The following is a 15,432-nucleotide window of genomic DNA, read 5'->3' as shown; positions in this document are numbered from 1 at the left end:
AATTAGCGCCCTTAATGAGGGCCCTGACTCCCTGCAATTATTGGAATGCCTTCTGAATCATCCAGGAGGGATGGCCACTGTGATCAGCACAGCTAAGGTTGTGTTTGTTATGTGTGCCATTTCTTAAAATACGGAACTCTGCCCTTGACTTACATTGTAACTCAGTCATAAGAAACTCACTAGTGTACCCTTTGTAAGGATGTTGTTGAAAATATTGTGTGCACATGGCATCCTGTTTATAAAGATCACAGGAGAAATGATTTTAGTTCCAAGGATCACCAAGATCTGTCTGCCTGGGAGGTGGAGGTGCCTCGAGCCCACAGGGGTGGCAGCGCCGTCCTCTACGCTCGGTTCCTGTGGCCTGCAGCCGGAAGCCATGCATCCTTCGCCCCCGGGCCCACTGGACAACTGCCTGAGGACTGGGACAATCTGCAGCAGGACTTCAAGAGCATACAGGAGGCCCACCGGCTGCACTGCCTAAAGCTGGAGGAGTTGACCAAGCTGCAGAACCATTAATACCAGCTCCATCAGTGGTTAGAAGAAGTGGCTCCAGGAGATGGCCCTTGTCCTGAGGAAATGCAAACCATCTAGTCAGGGGCTGAGGAGGCTGTGCAGGAGCTTGAGAATGATATCAAAGAGCTCCAATGGTTCTTCTTCAACATGGAAGCCTATTTGCCCAAGAAGAATGGGTTTTACCTGAGCCTGGTTCTGGGTAACATCAAGGTGACACTCCTTACCCAGCAGGCTAAGTTTGCCTGCAAGGATGAGTATGAGAAGTTCATGCTCTACCTCACAATCATCCTTATCCTCCTCATCTCTTTTGCCTGACGCTTCCTCCTCAACTCCAGGGAGACAGATGCTGACTTCAACTTCCGCTGGTCTGGTACTACCGCACCCTGACCATCAGACAGAGCATCCTCATTAACAATGGCTCCTGGATCAAAGGCTGGTGGGTTTTCCATCACTACTTGTCCACATTCCTGTCCAGAGTCATGCTGACGTGGCCCGATGACCTCATGTACCAGAGGTTCTGGAACCAATTCCTGTCCTTTTCCATGTACCAGAGCTTTGTGCAGTTCCTGCAGTATTACTACCAGAGTGGCTACATGTATCACCTGCGGGCCCTGGGGGAGAGGCACACCATGGACCTCATTGTGGGGGGCTTCCAATCCTGAATGTGGCAGGACCTAACCTTCTTGCTGTCCTTTCTTTTCTTTGAACGTTTCTGGCAGCTTTTTAATGCACTGACCCTCTTTAACCTGGCCCGGGAACCTCAGTGCAAGGAGTGGCAGGTGCTCATGTGCGTCTTCCCCTTCCTCCTCCTCTTCCTTGGCAATTTCTTCACCACCTTGCAGGCTGTGCACCAGAAGTTCCACAGTCAGGGGCCTGGGAGCAAGAAAGAATGAGACTGGGGCTTCCCCAGCAGCCAGCGTGTCTCCTTCAGCAGTTCCTGACCCTAAGGGGTTGCTTCATCACACATTGTCTGATGGGTGGGAGGTGCCCCTCCTATAGGAGAGTCTCATCCATTCTCCCCTGAGTTTTGTGGGCTCTGTGGGCCCTGAAGACTATGCTGGAGAGGAAGACCTGGGTTTGTGTCCTGACCCCAGCAAGGAGCTGGGGCTCAGGGGCCTCCATAAAGGAAGAAGGCACAGAAAAAAAAAAAAAAAAGATCTGTATTTCTGAGCAAACCATTTGACTGACTTGCATAACCTGTCACATTTCTTACTTTGCTTTGGCCCCAAGGAAACTTAGTGGATGCTATTATTGGGTGTATGGAATGTGATACTAATCATTCCTTGATTTTATTCTTTCACCTCTATTTTTCCTTATTCCTTATTCTCTCAACCACTTATTTCATCCTTCTTCATATGAGTTTTGGGAAATTGTCTTATCTTGGCTGTGGGATGATTGACCGTGAAAAGGCTGTATTTCCTTAATATGGGTCAGGCCAGATAGTAAGTATCTTGCTTTAAATGCAAATCTGCACTTTAATTGCAGTATTTGGTTGATAGCTCATGCCTGGTATTTGTGCCATGTTTTTTGTGGGTTTTCCCTAGGCTTGTTTGCAAAACATACCCTCTAGAGGCATTTAACCAGTTGCCATTGTGTTAACTCTGACTCATGGTGACCCCACATGTTGTCAGAGTAGAACTGTGCTTCATAGGGTTTCCAATGGTTGCTTTTTCAGAAGCAGATGGCCAGGCCTTTCTTCCAAGGCACCTCTGGATGGACTCAAACCTCTAACCTCTGGGTTTGCAGCCAAGTACTTTAACAGTTTGCACCACCCAGGGAGTCCTATAGAGACATTAGCCTCTGGTATTATTGGTTACTAGTGATTATGATCCATATTCCTTTCACTTTAGCTTGAACACAGTGCTAGTACCTACATCTGGATTGTGATTTCTATCACATTCATCTGAGGTATGGGCAGTGTTAACCAGAAAGTCACAGTATCAAATGAAGTCATATCTACCCAGGACGTTATAACCTGGGAGGATCTTGCTGTATGATTGTGTGGGAGTTAGGTAGCTTGGCCTTTTCCTTCCACCTTTCCTGCTATGGGCTGCTGACCTCTCCAACCAGCTGGCTATAATTAATGCCTCTACAAAGTGGAAAGTTGTATCAAATAATGATTGAGTGTGGATAGGCCTGGGTTTAAATGCTGATCCTGACTCCTATAGTTATAAGCTATGTGAACTTGAGTACGTTATTTAGATTTTCTAAGCCTCAGTTTCCTAATCTGTAAAATGGGGAGATAATAAAGATGTAGTGGAGATGCACTGTTTGACACAGAGTAATTTCTCAATAAATGTTAGTTATCATGATGATGAATTGTTTTAATACCAAAGGATAAGGAGAGAGAATTCTAGCAAAATTTTTTTTTGTTTTCCTATTTCATATGGACACTGGGAAAAATATTTGCCTAAAAACATGTTTGGAGCAATTTCACTGATTAGTCCTTCTATCAATGGTGTTTATTACCCAGAGAAATGAGTGTACATTTTAATTCAGTTCTTGACCTGTGGATCTGAGTGTAAGTTCCAGATCTGTCTTGCAACACAGTTGTGCCTCCGTTTCTTGATCTATAAAATGAGGTAGTGATCCCTACCTAAGACAGTTATTACAGGAATTAAATGATGTATAATTTATAAAATCATAAATCTAACTGAAGTAATAACCCAGAGTTGTGTGAAAGCCACTTCTGTGTTACTTGTAAAGCTACTATTATAGAGTAAATTCTTATAAACAAGATGGAAATAATATAGCCTTGCCTACAAGCGGGGTGTCCTAAAAGAGCTCAATGCAGTTTGTAAGAAATCTTTCAGTTATTTTGTGAATGAAGCGTCACCTAATTTTAAACAGTATATGTCTGCTAAGAGTCAGATTTTGTGGGAGAACAAAGAAATGGAACTTTTAGTGTCTCCATGCAATTTAATGACTAGATAGACTCCAATTTCCATAGATTTTTGCCTCTGCATACATGAATATGACTCAAAAGATGTAAATGAACACTTGCCACTACCAAGCTAGGAGGTTCAAACCCTGTTTTTCTATGACTTGTCTATTACTTAATATGGACCATTTTGTGTGGATGTAAGTCACAGCAATCTGATTCTAATACACAAAGTCTGATTCATGGTAAGACATTGTAGGATGCTGTATGAAGAACAGAATAAATTTTGCAGCTACTTAAACTTGAATTACCTGGTTGGTCATGATCTCATTATTCTTTTTTTTTCTAAATTGTATTTATTTTGTTGTTGAGGATATATACAGCAAAACATCCACCAATTAAACAGTTTCTACATGTACCATTTAGTGACATTGACTCTACTCTTCGAGTTGTGCACCCATTCTTACCCTCCTTTTCTGCATTGTCGCTCCCTCATTAACATAAACTCACTGCCCCTTAAGGTTCCTATCTAATCTTTCAAGTTGCTGTTATCAATTTGATCACATGTAGATAGTTCTTAAAAGAGCATGGTGCTTAAGGCAGGCCTTTTTTACTAGTTAAACTATTGTTTGGTTTTGAGAGACTTCAGGGCATATTTTTGGTTTAAGGTTTAAAGATTATCTCAGGGCAATACTTTCAGGTGGTTACCTGCCCTCCATGGATCCAGAAAGTCTAGAGTCCATGCACATATCATTATAATACTTTACTTTGTCTTCTCGAGCTGCCCTTTGAAGTCTTCTGTTCAGCTCTTTCACATCATCATTTCTTCCTTTTGCTTTAGCCACTCGACATTCAAAAGCAAAGTTTCAGGGTCTCTTCTGACATCCATTTTGGTCTTTTCTTTCTTTCTTGTCTTTTTAATGATCTCTTGATTTTTTCGTGTATGATGTCCTTGATATCATTCCACAACTCGTCTGGTCTTCGGTTTTTAGTGTTCAACATGTCAAATCTGTTCTGGAGATGGTCTCTAAATTTAGATGGGATATAGTCAAGGCCGTACTTTGGCTCTCATAGACTTCTTCTAATTTTCTTCAGTTTCAGCTTGAGCTTGCATATGAGCAATTGATGGTCTATTCCACAGTTGGCCCCTGGCTTTGTTCTGACTGATGGTATTGAGCTAGATTCTCTGTCTCTTTCCACAGATGTAGTCGATTTGATTCCTGTGTATTCCATCTAGAGTCCATGAGAATTTGAAATTCAGTTCTGCATTTTCCCCCCTTTTGATCAAGATTCTCCTATGGAATCTTTCATCAAAATATTCAGTAATGGTAGCCGGGCACCATTCAGTTCTTCTGGTCTCACGGCAAAGGAGGCAGTTATTCATGGAGGCAATTAGCCACACATTCCATTTCCTCTTCCTATTCCTGATTCTCCTTCTAGGTGAATTGAGAGCAGTCGCTGTGCCTTGGGTGGCTGCTGTTTGTTAGCTTTTAAGACCCTAGGCACTACACAATGAACTAGGAGGTAGAACAGAAGCACCAAACATGTTATTAGGCCAATTAACTGAGATGTTCCTTGAAACCATGACCCTAAACCTCCAAAACAAGGAACCAAATGCCATGAGGTGTTTGGTTATATATAAGGAGCCTCGGCAGCTACTCTCTCTCTTTTTTTTTTGTCATTGTAAGTATATCTATTACATACCCCTTGCCAATTCAACTTCTTACAGGTGTGCAATTCATTGACAGCAATTACAATAATCGGCTGTGGAATACCCTTAATCAATGTGATTTTTCCATTACTGTTAACCCCCGTTTTTTCCTTTTCTAATGGAGCATTATACAGTATAAATACTCATTTTTCAAGTCTGTACCCTTTCTGCAAAACATGTTTACACAGAAAGGCTGAGGAAGAATTTTTTTTTTTTCCTGTTTAAATTGATGATGAATAAGTTGGTTATATGCTTTCAGTGGTGTATTTTACGGTGAAAGAGCGAGAACAGTGTGAGAATAACAGGGTATTAGGGTGAAAGCTGGAGCCATCCCACTTTCCCGTGTCTCCCAGGAACAGTAATCCCAACTCCATTAGTAGAGAATGAGAGGCCATTTGGGTAAATATAGTCACATAAATATATCATTAGGCAGTTTTGTAAAATGCACATTATTTACTCAAGCAAATATGTAATTAGAACATTTTTTAAAACACAGATTATCTACCAAAGAGACTCAAACTGTTCCTTTGGAGCATTTAAGCCTATTGGGTAAAACTGTAATTAGGCCATTAATTAAACCCAAATCATATTATTTATTAAAAGGCGCTTTACTGATCTGATAAGCATTTTCTTTGCTCTTTTAAGGCACTTTAATAATAGATTACTGTAAGCCCCTTGGCTATCACTTGCCCTTCATTCATTCCTTTCTGATTTTCGTCTTGTTTCATTTTATGATGATGGTTATAGATTTAGATTTCCCTGTGGATAGTATGTGCAAAAATGCTTGATCTAACATTGCTACCCTCTTTTCCTGAGCAGACCTTCAAAGATGTGAGGATGAAAGAACTAGCTCAGTTTTTTAACTATATCCTCTTTGAACATATATATATATATAGGGTTAGTGGTAATTATCTCTTTATTTTATTGTTACTCATGGACTTGATGAGATGAAAGTTCTTTCAAGTTCTAAAACACCAGGGTTGTGTGAATCTTCTAGAGATGGATTTGTTTTGAACCAGGTCACATTCCCCTTTGGGCCATTTTTATGACTAAGAACATATACCATATTTTTTGCAAATAATGTGTGCGTTATATGTTTTTTGCCAACTGTGCAATACCCCTGTGTTATTTTCGTAAGGGCACTATGCCAATTTTTTTTACATGTTGCTGACTTGCATTGACACTAAGAAGATATCATTAAACTATGAAATAAGAAAAACTAACATAAACTAATGGTTTCACTTAAGACAATCTCATAAGTTTTTCAAATTCAACTGTTGAGCCAACGCACTATAATTATTGACTTAATAGAAACAAATGAGAAGTTTCAGTTGCTTATTTTCTGATTACTGGGGGACTACGAAACTTGATCCATGACTTCTTGACCATGGCTTATACCTTTATTATATAATTATGATCAAAAAGTAACATTTTCAGACTATTTTTATACGTGTAAGTAGGAGATTAAGGAAAATGAACAGAATAAAAGAAAATTAACAGAACGATATAATTTACCCGTAATATGGGAGGATGGGTGAATGAGGCCAAAATTCAATTCGGGAAATGTCACGAGACATGCACAGTATATGCATGGGCATGGTATGCCAGAAATGTTTTATTTAATTTCATCATTTCTGCTGTATATGTGTGGGTGCCTTATTTACGTGGGTACTTTATTTGTGAAAAAATAACGGTACTTATGAAATCTTTAATTCGATGTAGTGTTTTGTTTGTGGTCTTGAAAAGGAGTGATGACCCGTATAGGGACTGGATCTATAACCACAGTCTCTGGTTTGTCTAAAGCAGTATTCACTGAAGGTCTTTCAAGCAACACATATACCAAAGGATTTTAATTGGTGGGGTGTATGGAACCTTGGGAGAAAGGCCTGACAACCTGCTTCCAAAAGGTCACAGCCACGAAAACCCTATGCAGCAGTTCTACTCTGTAACACATGGGGTCACCGTGAGTTGGAATTTACTTGACAGCAACTGGTTTGGTTTGTTTTTTTATGGAAAGAGTTACATGCTTCTGGCTTGCTTGTTCCAATCCAATCTCTACATTATAGGTAGTTCCCCAGCCTCCTGAAAATGCAGTCGGATCAGTCAGTTTCTCAAAAGCTCAGAGTTCTTTTTTTTTTGCCTCAGGGTCTTTGCTTTTGCTCTTCCCTTTGTCTGGGCCCTGCCTATCTCTTGCCTCCTCTTTACCTAGACAGCTCCAAACAATTCAGTAGTGTGGTTAAGAACATGAAATGAAAGCCAGACTTCCTAGGTTTGATTTAGCTCCCCTTATTATCAGCTGTGTGATCTTGGCAAGTCACATACACTTCTGGCTCCTCAGACTTTTCAACAACCTCCCTGTAGATAAGATCAATGTGAGTTATTATACATAAAGTGCTTACATAGTGACTGTTATTATTTAGGTCTTTTATTTCTGGGAAGTCTTCTTTAATCCCCCACATCTTGGTATTATGGCACTGTTAGGTTCTACCACAGCACCCCTCCTGTTTGAACACCTACCACACATGCCATTGCCCTTGCTTACTGATTACTTTTCTCTTACACCAAACTGACAACTCCATGAGCAAAGAGATGTGTCTTCTTTAATTTATATCTACAGCATCTAGCATAGTGCCTGGCATAATAAAATAGTACCTAGCTCCAGGAATGCCTGCATTGTACCAGGTACTGTGCTTAGGTGCTAAAGATACATGAAGAGCACATTGCTTGCCCTCATGTGACTTATAGTCTAGGTAGGCAGATAAATATGGGACCCATAATTATACAGCAAATGTAAAATAGCAAATAACACAAGTTCTATAAAGGATGAGTATATAGTTACAGGCGAGTCTAAAATAGGGGCACTTGGTCTCATCTGGGAGTTGGAGTAGACATCCCTGAGGAAGTGATGCTTGGCTGAAATCTGATGGATGAACTGTCACTAAGAGATGAGGAAGAGAGAACAAACAGCTTGTGCCAATGTCCTGTGGTAGGTGGGAGCCCAGCAGGTATGATAGATGGAAAAAGGTGAAGGGCTTTCAATGGAGACACTGAGGGAAAGAGAAATGCTAGATAAAGCCTGAGATATAGTCAGGGGCCATGCGTGGAGGACATTGAAAGTCATCTTAGAAGGTTTTTCTCTATAAGAATTTAGAAACCATTTATATATTTTAAGCAGAAGAGGGGCATGATCATACTAGCATTTTAAAAAGGTCATTCTTTCTGCAGGGTGGAGAATACTTTGGATAAAGTGTGTTGTATGCTGGGCCTTTAGTATACCATAAGGCATGCTACAAGAAGGAATTCTATGGAAGTCATTCTTAGGAGTTCCCATGGGAGATTTTTTCGCTGATGTACCTTCTCACTAAACACCAGTATGCAATTAATGATAAATGCCATGAGTTTTGGAACTAATTATGTTCCGCAGTTTGTTCTGGCTGGTTGCTAATATGCCCAGAACTGAATTTGAAAGCTTATAGCATGTGTTGTATATCTTCTCCTTACACCTCTTTTTGGCACCTTGTATTGTGATCCAGGACCTGACCCGTGTGGACTGTGTCAAGGGCTTCTCTTCCACTAGAGCTGGGGTATGAGAGGTACCAGAAGAAGCAAAGGTGAGAGGAGGGTGAGACCAGGTACTTTTTCCCTAAACTCTCTGCAGATTAGAACGTGGCTGGTTAGCTACTGGTAAGTCCACAGCCCCAATCTCCCTGGAGTTCTTTCTCAGGGTACTGCTAACCACTTCCTCACCTTGTCCTTCAAGCCTAGGGTAGTAAAAATTCCCTGCTATTATTATCCCAGGAGCACCGCACTTCCCAATTTTTTGTTTTCTTAAATGCTGCCAACACCTTTGCAAGTAGTTCCTTTGGTAAACTCTCCTTAATCGATTCAGTGTGAGTGTGCTGTCAGATTCCTGCTGAGACCCTGGCTGATATACTGTAGCAACTGTACTGGGCATCCAACTAATCACCTCTTACTTTTACTCTGCCTTATTTTATTTATGGATTTATCTTCTATTCCTTTGTGTTGCAAATAGCTTTGTTCTATAAACTTCTAAATATTCTTTTCAAAGAGTCGAGGTGTAAATAAATACATGCATATGCAAAAGAAATACGCTAGGTGTTCTGCTATATGCTGGTAATGAAAAGACAATTAAGTCTTAGTCCTTAGGGAGATCACAGTCTGTGAGGAAGACATCCAAAGAAGCAAATAATCACTAGGCATTGTGGTAAGTTCTAAGGGGATATAGACAATGTCCTATGGGAACATGGGGATGATGTTCTTTACTATGCTTTGAGGTGGGGGAGTTGGGTGGGGACTCGAGTGGATGTGGCCAGAGGGGAGGAGCACCAGGGTGGTCACAAAAAGTGGGGTATTAAAGCCAGGTGAACAGGAAGATCACGGGCTCTTTATATAAGGGACCAGCCATTTATCTTCCTGAGACATCGTGTTGGTGTGTTGGAGTTCCCATTCATTTTCTGCAGGGTTGATTGTTTATTATTTTTAGAATCTTTTAATTTCCAAGTCTTGATCTAGGAACAAAAAAAAAAAAAAAAAACTTGGAAAATGCAAAATACTTTGTTATTCTCCAAAGATTTATGTTTAACTCAAATATGACTAATGAGCTTTGCAATAAATGCCTAATTCCTTTCCCCTTTCATGTCCCAGAAGGCTTACGTAAATCTCATATCTGCTTCATCAAAAATGTTTTTAAAGAGTAAGATGGATTATTACTGGCAATATGAGAAGTGGGTAATTTCCAAGTAGTACAGGACACACACCTTGGTTTCCATAAGGGGTGAAAATTATACAGTCCTTTAAAAGGAAATTGTGATTTACTATCTGATCTTAGAATAAGCCTAAGAAGGGTCCACAAAAGAGCCTGCAGGCAAACACAATGTAGCCTGCCATGTGGGTTAGAGATGGCTGTTTATTATCTGTCACATATGTTTAAAAAAAGACAAAGTGATCAAAATCTCTGAATTGTTTAATTTTGGATTAATCAGAGGATGAAATGTGAGCTCTCAGTCTTTCATCAGCCTTCCAAATGAGTTCTGGCCTACTCTGCTAACTTAAAAATAAAACCAAATGCAAACCTTCCCTGCCGTGTGAAAAGCTTTGGCTAGGAGGCCTCCTGGACTCTTTTGTCTGTTGGGTTTTTAATGAGGACCACAGTCTAGGCTCTGGAACACTGTGAATTTTGATTACAGTGGGGTTCCAGCCTGGTTGGAATGGGGGAAATGTCAGAAACCTTGTGAGCTTACCAGCCAGCTTCTAGATGAAAGACTTTGGAGAGGCTTCTCAAATGCTGCTCAACCCTTGGTTTTTATCCAAACCCAAACTCTAAACCCACAGAAGTTCAGCAAGCACAAAATTCCAGCCTATCATTGGCTTCATAAATGCCAGTTCCACTTTCAGCAAACAATTATAAGGCATAATTTCTAGTAGAGGATATCAATTGACCTCTACCGTTTTAACCACTGCGCCACCAGGGTTCTACATAACAAGAGATAAATATTAAAAAAAATAAAGCATGGGAGTGTTAACATAGTAGCCATTAGTTACTGGAGCACTTAATATGTGTCAGTCCTTGGGTGATGCAAATGGTTAAGTGCTAGGCTTCTAACTGAAAGGTTGGCAGTTCAAGTCCATCAGAGGCACCTCGGAAGAAAGACCTGGCAATCTACTTCTGAAAAACCAGTCATTGAAACCCCTGTGGAGCACAGCTCTACTCTGACACACACGAGGTCACCATGAATCAGAATTGACTCAAGGGCAACTAATAGTATGTGTCAAACTTTGTGCTAACACCTTTGCATACCTTATCTTGCTCCATCCTCACCACGACCTTAGGAGATAGCTACTCATGTCATTTTGTTGGTGAGAAGTTAAGGTTTAGAGAGTTTAAGGACCTTGCGCAATATCACACTATCAAGATTAGAATTCAGTTCTTGGACCTGAAGGGTAGGGTTGTTTGCCATATGGAAGTGACAGATATAGAGGACAGGGAGGGAAGGGAAGGAAAATATAACTCCCCTACCGCAAGCAAACATAAAATTAACTCTGGAATATTGTCTCCTCTGATTCTTTGTTACCTGAAAAATACCTGTATTTCAAAGAACTATATCTGCCCATTGCTGTAGTCAGCAATAATACTCACACTTTTCCCTATCAGCCGGGTCTGCTTTTATTCATACAGAGGACCTCTCCCAGGTGCTTTCAAGTTTAACCTAGACTGTTTGTTACTTGGCCATTTTACATGCTGTTAACTCTTAAAGGCATGTTATGGTAAAATGCTACTAAAACCTAAATGTTTCTTTATGCTTCTGAAGAAGCTTGAAAATTTCAAGGCTCAGTTTCATTTCAATAAATTTGGTCTATTATCCTGGCATCTTAAAATTCTGCAAGTGTTCAGATAATTAACATTTTTTGCCATTATAAGATTGCTGTAGTTCTCTGGATAGCGTTTCTGTGATTGTCGTACAGTTTCCCAAACTGTAGGTTAATTTAATTTTGCTCAGGATTAAATAGAAGAATAATGATTTTTGGACAAAACTCGAAATGAGAATGTGAAAGGTAATACTTAATTTTATTAATGGTTATAATGAAATGATCAGAAAGAATGCAGTTTTATTATTTAATTGCTATACTCAGAGTTTCAGGATGAGGGTAACTTTAAACATGGGTGCCATTCCAGTGGAGAAATCACAAATTTGAACAGTAGTCTGTGGATGTCCATATCTCTTTATTTATTCTTGGTATGTCTAGAACACTTAGTGGTCTTATTTATTTGATCGTTTGTTTTGGATTTGTTCATGTGAGAACTATTCCTTTAGGGATGAGTTTTATCAGCTGAGAGATTTCTGAGCAGAGCATTTCCTATAGAGAAAAGCAAACTTTGGCAGCCATTTTGGGTTTGGTATTTGGGAATACTACCCACTGCCAGAAGATACAGGAAGTGAACTTCATCTGTGGAAAGAGAGGAAAAGACAAATGCTAAAGAAAACAAGATGTAACTGTAACATTAAAAAAAATTTTTTTCCATTGAGTCAGTTCTGACTCATGTGGATCCCATGTGTGTCAGAGTAGACCTGTGTAGGGTTTGCAATGGCTGAAATTTTAGAAGTAGATTGCCAGTCCTTTGTTCTGAGGTGCTTCTTGGTAGACCTGAACTGCCAACCTTTTGGTTAGCAGCCGAGCATATTAACTGTTTGCACCACCCAGGGACTCCCACTGTAACTTTAGGAAAATGATAATTAACCAGCAGCTATCCACAAACCCTTTGGATCCTACTTATTTACTAAGCAATTGCTTATATGTATAATTGCTCGTCCATTCTAACCCCACCAAAGCAAAGCAGGTGAGCATTTTCTCCCACATTCTAAAAGTTATATTTTGTTCTGTTTTTACAGGCTCTTTTAAACTTCCACCAGTATGCTGATGGGCTAGAGTGGAGGGAGAGTTTTATAATCCTTTTAGCTTGGTAATTTATTAGCTCATGAATGTGTCTGAATCTGGAATGCTAGGTCTTCACACAATAGCTCTGAAGTGGAAGAGTGTAGTGGAGTAAAGAAAGAGTAAATTAAGAGATGAGGTGTGTGTTTAATTCCCATATAGAGAAGACTTCAACATGGAGACTAACATTTATTGAGCATCTGCTAGGTGCCAGCCACTATGCTGAGCACTAGGGACATAATATATAAGACAGACTTGTACCCTGTGCATTAAGAGAGATATTGGACAAGTAATTAAAAGTGTTTTGAGAGTTTCAGAAGGCAAGCACATGGCGCTAAGGAAATACATACAAAGGGGATTTAACCATGTCTAGGAAGACTGGGGAGCCCTGGTAGTGTCATGGTTAAAGCGCTCACTTGCTAACCGAAAGGTCAGTGGTTTGAACCCACAAGCCCCTCCACAGGAGGAAGATATGGCAGTCTGCTTCCATAAAGCTTTACAGCCTTGGAAACCTGATGGCGCAGTTCTACTCTGCCCTATAGGGTTGCTCTGAATTGGAATCAATGGACGGCAGTGGGTTTTGTTTTGAGGAAAACTGGGAGTGATGAAGAGAAATTAGTCAAAGGAATGGGGTGCTGGGAAAGGGAACCTTCCGGGCAGACATGGCCTCTACCTCCATGCAGGAGAAACGTAATAAGAAACACAAACGTATAAATGTTAACTGTGAAAAGACCTATGAAGAAAACAAACAGGCTACCATGGCAAAAATAAGGAAAAGACCTATCTGATAAAGTGGCTTGGGAAGACTTCTCTGAGGAAGTGATACTTGAGATGAAGTCTGAAGGACGAGAAGGAATTAGCCATCAAAAAAGGGATGAAGGTGGAAAAGACAGGATGTGACAAGGCCTTGAGATGGGAAAATCCTTGATATGTTTAGGGAACTAAAAGTAGGCCAGTGTTCCTGAACATGTTGTGTTAGGAGTGGAGTACCATGATACAGGATTGAAGAGGTAGGAATGGGCCAGGGCTAGCGGGCCTAGTAGGCTCTATATTCCTTCACTGCGGAGGGATTGAGGAGTTTTTGACGCGGGCTCACAATAACTGAAAGATGAGGAAATCGAGGCTATAAAAAGTGAAGTAATTTTCTAAATGTCTCGCATATTGTAAATAGCTAGTTTTTCAACAGATAACAAAGTTCGTGCCATTGGAAAGTATCTATGAGTGAAGCACTTAGACTAATGATTGATGAGGAAGAACCCCAAGAGAAACATATTCAGAAAGAACTCTCAGATTTTTGAAAATTTTCAGTCCGCAGAGAAAGATCCTATGAAGGGACATTCTTGACTTTTTTGAACCAATTGTACTCAGAGCAAATGCTAAAGGAATAACAATCTCTAATTAAAAAATGCTGCTCTTTATTAATTTAAATATGTAAAGGCAAAGAAGACATTTTGAGACTGAGCAATGTTGTCATTTTTTATAAATTCAAATGAAGTGAATTCTTCCCTTCTTTCTTACCTCTTTGTGTTCCATTTATCACTTGTTTCTGGTTTACTTATATGTTGTGTTTTGGCTTTTGGAGTCCCTTAAAATTATGTTGTGTCCTTTATTGATGGTGACAGCCAAATACCTAGTGAGCTGGCATTTGCTCCCCAATCCCCCATTTCTATTGGCACAAAAGTGTGTACTCCACTGGACACTTTGGAGAGATGACTGAGCATGGAATGGGGCCATGGGCAATGAATAACTTATAGATGTAGACTTTTTATCCCTAACCTCAAGGTAGTTTCAGTAGTTTTCACACTTGTCTTCTTGCAAAATCCTTCTGGTTAAGAAATTTCCAATGGGTCTTTTCCAAAGAGTCTTTGAAGAGAGAAGAATGGATTAAATCATTAGACAGAAGAAAAGGGTTTAAACTGAAAACACAGCCCCACCATTGTGGTGAACGCTGTCTGTTCATTGGTGATCTGGGCAAGTGTGAGAGTCCTGGAGACCTGACAGCTGGCTGGAAGATTTCTGAATGAGTAAGGAAATTTTCCAGTTCATCTGTGGAGAATTTAGTCTGACATTACAGCATTAGGCTACCCATCTGCAACCTGCAATTGGTACAGACAAGAGAATCACTATTACTTTGTGGAGACAAACCACAAATCTGGAATGAGGCAGGCTGGCATGCCTCTTTAGGGTTGGCAGGACCGAGGTTTAGTCTATTGTTGCAAAGCCTGTTTTGCCAAGGGAGAGCGAGAGTCTGATTGCATTATGGCCTCATCACACACAATGTCTTAGAATGGGCAGAATGTGTGGATGAACTGAGAAACGCTGATTTTATGAAGGCTGTTGATCACACTCCTTTGCTTGTCGTTTGTTGCCCTTCTGCTAGTGTCTTTTCCCTCTAAAGGCCATTTCTACTCAAGTTGGATGACTCTGTTTTGCTGCTGATATCAGTTTATGGGTTATTATATCCATTTGCAAATCATGATTCAAAAGAAGAAATTCTGGGATGCAAAACACTCCATATGCCCGTAAATCACATACTGAATGAATGTTGGCAACATGAAAGTGATTGTGTTGGGAGTTTGAAAGCCTCAATCAGCCAAACTTTATTGAACCTCTAATGTTTTATGCTACATGGCTTGGAGAGTTGCGAATGAAATAAAGAACGTCGAGGAGTATGGTATGGAAGGGAACTGGGAGGTCACGAAGTCCAAATGTCCATTTGATGACGAAAACCAAAGAAACAAACCCATTGCCATCAAATCGATTACAACTCATAGTGACCCTATAGAACAGAGTAGAACTGCCGCGTAGGGTTTCCAAGGAGAGGCTGGTGGATTTGAACTGTGAGCCCTTGGTTAGCAGCCGAGCTCTTAACCAC

General features: G+C 40.4%; 1 pseudogene; it reads left to right on the top strand.

The window, feature by feature from the left end:
• Positions 1 to 376: 376 nt before the first annotated feature.
• LOC101351404 (transmembrane protein 120A pseudogene) lies at positions 377 to 1,406 on the top strand (annotated as a pseudogene).
• The last annotated feature ends 14,026 nt before the right edge of the window (positions 1,407 to 15,432 follow it).

Source organism: Trichechus manatus, unplaced genomic scaffold (genome assembly GCF_000243295.1).
Source record: "Trichechus manatus latirostris isolate Lorelei unplaced genomic scaffold, TriManLat1.0 scaffold00025, whole genome shotgun sequence".
In the NCBI taxonomy this organism is placed as follows: Eukaryota; Metazoa; Chordata; class Mammalia; order Sirenia; family Trichechidae; genus Trichechus; species Trichechus manatus.
This window is presented reverse-complemented; position numbering and strand designations above follow the sequence as displayed.